We start from the raw sequence: 5,959 nt of genomic DNA, 5'->3' as shown, positions 1-5,959 counted from the left end.
TGTGAAGGTTTGTTTTGTTTTTAAGGAAATAAGAACTGTGTGTTCATTCTGTAGTTTGCTTTGGCAGCAGATTAAAATCTGACACCCTTGTACTGGGAGAATGCCAGTACTTTTCAAATAGCACTTATTGATAAGCAGTTAGGTGCTGTTGAGGCCAGTGAGAGCCTCGGAGAAGGCTAACTTGGAGAGGCTCCAGGCACTGTGTTATCTCTGACACGTGCGCTCAGTGTGGTACTTTGCTCAATTAACCTTTGTGAAACACCATCAGCCTGACCTGGGAAGACATCTCAGACTCTGATGGGCACTCTAGTTATCCTAGCCCTCAGCATTGGAGGACAGGCTTCTGATACTTAAAAGTAATCCAGAGACTCTTGGAGGACCCCATCTGGGCTCCTCTGCTGGCTCCACACAGCACATTAATTATTAACATGAGGAAGATAACAAGAGGGGATAAAGTGTGCAGAGTGAGTATTTGACATAAACACAGATCGGGAAAACAGCCTGGGTCATTCAGCTCTTGGAAAGAAAGTGTTGCCAAAGGTTCATTCTGGGATGAGCTGTAGCAGAAACCCTCAGGAGGAAAGGGGTCAGTCACTCTTTGTTTATTTGGTCACTTCTTAGGTTTGTAGTACTCTTGAGATCCTCCACCTAAATTTGTTTATCTGTTTGGCCATATTCCTTTGCCACACAGCTGCAATGGATCACCTTACAGGTTTCCTTTCCAGTAGTTTCATGTCAGCTTTAATAATTAATTGATTTGTTACCTCCCCCAACTTGATATACATTGGCTCTCTCTTTGGGATTGGAATCAAGCATGAGCTTGCAGCATTAATGGGCAAACTCCACCCAGTAAGCCATCATGGATGAGCGTAGTCACTACTGCTTATGTGCTGAAATGTTAACATCCTTACACACCAGCAGCAACGCCTTCTACCCTCAGCCATGATTGTGGGCTGCAAAAAGCGGGGGTGAGGTAGAGAGGGCAGTTGAAATGGGTTCTCTCTAGTCCTTCCTGGCTAAGTAATCCTACTTGCTCTGTACACCAAGTGGCCTCATATTCAGGGATGCACTTGAATCTGCTTCCCGAGCTCTGTGAGTAAAGGTGTGTGCCACCATGCCCAGCTAAAAGCAAAACCTTGATTTCACCCCAGCCTTTGCCTCAGTAGAACTCCATTCAGAAGGGACAGACTGAGTCTTCATTTCTAACAGGATCTACTTTGTATTGGAAACCACTTCTTTCAGATTGGTCGTGTGCTACACAACCCCAGCACTCAAGAGGCCAAGGCAGGTGGATGTCTGTGAGTTCAGGGCTTGCTACTTAGTTCCAGGCCAGCCTGGGTTAGACACCTTTCCTAAAAGATTTTTTTTTAAGTATATTTAAAGTTACAGATACTGTGAGTTTGGGTTTTTTGTTTGTTTTTTTAATACACTTTTGTTGAGGATGCACGCCAGCACACATGTGGAAGTCAGAGGACAACTTTTGGGAGTTGGTTCTTCTGCCCTCTTGGGAATCAAACTTAGGTTGTCAGGGTTTCCTTTGCAAACAGCAAGCTGTTCTGCCGTCTCCCTCATTTTTTTCTTTCTGCTTTCAACTCAACTGATTTCTCTCAAATGTGTCCATGTGCTTCCTCCTGCTGTCCCATTTTTCTACATTATCTCGGATTCCTTCTCCTGGTTATCGTGTGTATTCCTCATCACCTGTCTTCCTGATTGTGATTCTGCTACTGCCGTATTGGTTGTTAGGTTGTGACTGGTTAAAGTCTTACTGCTGAGCCACGGAGCAGATGGCTGGAGAACTTGCCCAAGGAGTAAGAATATCCTTGCCAATACTTCTCTCGGCTTTAGTTTCTGTATATTCCTAACTCAAATAAAGGCCTCGAGTCATTATCTGTATCGGTTATTCTTTATCTGTCCAGTCTGAGCTGGTCTGCCTCATTGGTGTCATCCCAAGTTCCTGCCATGCCCTTCCTCAACCTAGCTCCTGTTTTCTGTGTAGCTTCTTCCTCTTGATTTATTGTTTTGTATTTTGAAGACTACCTATCTGAAGATATTCAAAGTTGGAACCAGTTTTCCATCATATTGAATGACTATTCCTGGGGATACATGAGCAAACATCTACTCATCCCAGATAGGGAGCCAACAACAGACCAAAGTACAGATATTAGAGTCCAGCTTGGTGAGCCAATGGATTTTATTAGGGCTGTGTATAGGAGTATGGATGAAGGGTTACTTACAGGAGCAGAAAATGACAGATGCACCACCAAGACTCATCCCAGCATTGGGTGACAGCTTATGAAACCCAGAGTGCACTGCATGGCCCAAAGGCAGCTCGCCTGGGCTGGTCTGAGCCGCTTCTAGGCAACTCAACTTGTCTAAGTGTGGCAGTGGCCCTTACTGCTTACATGTGCTTAGGAAGGTAGGAGCATGGTGAGTTAGTTTCAGGGACACCCCGAATCCTTTTGAGTTGTTCAGTTCCTGAGCTTAAGGAGCTTTCCACGGGATGGAGGGTTCAGTTTCCCCTTCAAATATCCCATGAGCTTCCATCAACAGGATGTTTTATTCCCGAGGACATTACTATACAACACTTCAGAATCAGAATTTTGAAGGCATTGAGACTTTGTAACTTTTCAGGTGTTATGAAGTGTCACTGTGTACATACCTTGAGACAGATGTGCATGTGTTGTGCAAGCCATGATGAACTCGGAATGGATCCTGCCCTTTCCTGGGAATCGTTTCTTGCCTTGTTAATAATTTCCTTCCGTGGTATGCCCGTGACAGTCTAAGGGCAACTTTTGGATTCTGGGGGGTCAGACTCAGGTCATCAGGTTTGGCAGCAAGCACTTTTACCCACTGAATCATCTAGCCAGCCTTTAGGAATGATGATAACCCCAAGTTGGTTTTCTGAACATCCTGAAGTGATGTTTTGAGGGTAATGGTTCCCTGCTCCTTGATGGTAGTGTCTTCTCTTTGGAAACATTAATGTGTCTGATGCTTTTGTCTCCTTACATAAGTTTTTCTACCTTTTTGATTTTGGGGATTCCTTGTTAAAGATTTTAGCTTGCCTGACAGTCATTAGTAATCATTACTAATGATTGCTAATATGTGTATATAGTACTAAAATATATTACATATAACACACTCACACGTGTAGTAGTAGTAGTAAAAGGAGTATCTGTAGGGTGGTCTGGTTGAGTGCTAGGAATTGAATACAGAGCCTGACACATGCTAAGGAAGTACTCGGCCATTGAGCTAGTGCTCAGCCCATTGTCTTAAGGCTTTCTTGAGTTAGATATTTGGGGAACATGGCTAGGTTTAGACCAGATGTGGTGGCGCACGCCTTTAATCACACTTAAGAGTCAGAGGCAGGCAGATCTATGAGTTTGAGGTCAGCCTGGTCTTTGTATGACGTTTCCAAGCCAGCTGGAGATAGTGAGATCCTGTCTCAAAAAAAATAAGTAATTTTTTAAAAAAGAATAAAATGTGATACCATAAAACAGTAACTCATCCCCTCAAAAGGCCAACATGTAACATTGGTTCTGACTACCACAGCTACTATCTTCCTGTATACAGAGAAGTTTAGATTCCTCACGAATCTGTGGTACCAACCATCCCAGCAAGTTTCTTACTGAGTATTCTATATTTAAATTAAGTGTATAGGATTTTTTTTTCTGCTATTGGCAAAAGCAAAAGGTAATTAGATTTACAATTGTCCTTGAAAAAAAGAAAACAGACAAAATACACGAAATTAGTTTTCAAAATCCCAGGCCTCAGATACTGAAGGAAACTGATTCCTAATAAATAGGGGAGTTACCCATTGTCCGGCTTACACTTTACAAGGAGGTTCCAGCGTGTGGACCAGAAAACAGGGACTGAGCCTTACTGGAGCCTGCCTTCATGAAGAATCAAAGTTAAGAACTAGAAGCCTGAAGAACCCAGGATATCTGCAGGTTGGTCTTGAGTAGTCCACAAAACATGGACCAGAGCATGACTGAGAAAGGCCACAGAAAGCAGGAAAGTCTCTTCCTGTAGATATCAAATGCTGTCTGGTGACACTGTTAGCTTCTGAGTTGTTGAAGGCTCGTGGTCTAGCAATACATTCCACAAGGTTTAATCACAGGATATTAGGCCAGACAGGTGGCTACTAAGTGGACCGAAGATAAATGGAGATAATGTGGCTCTGGAACAGATCTCCACAGCCCATCAGTCTTGAATCTTTCACAGGCATGGGATTTTTCTGGAAAAGTCAGTTCGCCTAGAGACGCACTAAGGCCAAGTTAGGAAGCAGAGGGAACAAGGGGAGAATAAGCCTTGATGGTTTCTATGTGAGACAAGTGTAATTTCAGTGGGCTCAGGGCAACAGGAGTGCTCTTCAGCTCTCAAGTTATCGGCCCTGGGCTTTGTGTACACGTCAGATAAAGGAGGGACAGGACGGGTCCAGGATTGATTGGTCCGTCTATGAAACACACACTGGCAGACACAGTGTTTGCAGTCATTAGAAAGTAGCCGATCCAGCCGGGCGGTGGTGGCGCACGCCTTTAATCCCAGCACTCGGGAGGCAGAGGTAGGCGGATCTCTGTGAGTTCGAGGCCAGCCTGGTCTACCAAGTGAGTTCCAGGAAAGGCGCAAAGCTACACAGAGAAACCCTGTCTCGAAAAACCAAAAAAAAGAAAAAAAAAAAAAAAAGAAAGTAGCCGATCCTGAGAACAGCACTCTGGCATTAGCAAGACCCAAAATATCAAAGCATACATTCATAAAGTTAAAAAAAAAAAAAAGATTAGTCACAGAGAACACTAAAACACAAGGCTCTTTGTGTTATTTAGGAGGAAAAAATATGTCTATAAGCAAAGAAATGTTTTTTTAATCCAGTCTTAATAATTTTAATTTTTTTAGTATTGAGTGTGGAGGTGTGGGTACCATAGGAGTACAGATGAGGGTCGGAGGACGGCTTTCAGGAGTGGGTTCTCCTTCCACATGGATGGGATCCAGGGATCAAACTAAGATCCTTTTACCCATTGAGCTATCTCTCAAACCCATCAAAACTGACAGTTAACATTCAGTATTGTCAGGGAAGGTTAAAAAAAATCTACTGTTTCTTCCTCTCTCGCTCTGCCTGGCTCTACCTGGCTCTGCCTCCCGAGTGCTGGGATTAAAGGCGTGCGCCGCCGCCGCCGCCGCCGCCGCCGCCGCCGCCACCACCACCCAGCTTAAAAGGTACTCTTATGAAATCTCAATTTACTATATTTAATTAGCTAAATGGGGGGGGGATTATTTGCTCAGATTTTCTTTTAGATTTATATATTTTATGTGTAGAAGTGTTTTTCTTCAATGTATGTAGGTGCACTGTGTACATGCTCGATGCCAATGGAGGTCAAACAAGGGCATCTGATCTAGAACTGGAGCTGGGGATGGTTGTGAATCACCATGTGGGTTCTGGGAACCAAACCTGTGTCCTCTACAAGAGCAACAAGTGCTAAAAACTGCTGAGCCATCTCTCCAGCCCCAAATTTGGGGTTTAATGCCTTTATGCTTTAGGGTAAAATTGAAACTTAAATTTGAGTTGAATTGTAAGGATAATAATGTCTGGTGATGTGATGTGACCTTTAGTAGTACTGGTATGGTTGTCTTTCCAAATGTGCTTTGATAAAAACAACAAAGTATTTAGAAAGCTTTACAGAGTTGAGAAGACGACTGTGAGTATAAAAATGCTTACTTCACACAAATGAAGTCCTGAGTTCAAATACCCAGTACGATGTAAAAAGCTACGCATGGCTGTGTAAGTCTCTGACATATTGTAGGGAGTAGACAGGGATTTGCCAGCACCAGCCTAGCATCAGGTTCAGTGAGAGACCTTGTCTCAAGGAAATATGGCAGAGAGCCATAAGCACACCTACACATGTGTACATACCACCCCCACATACAAAACCTGTCAGTGTTATGGACAATATGCAAGGAAGTAAAT

Source organism: Peromyscus leucopus, chromosome 16_21, assembly GCF_004664715.2.
Source record: "Peromyscus leucopus breed LL Stock chromosome 16_21, UCI_PerLeu_2.1, whole genome shotgun sequence".
NCBI classification, from domain to species: domain Eukaryota; kingdom Metazoa; phylum Chordata; class Mammalia; order Rodentia; family Cricetidae; genus Peromyscus; species Peromyscus leucopus.
This window is presented reverse-complemented; position numbering follows the sequence as displayed.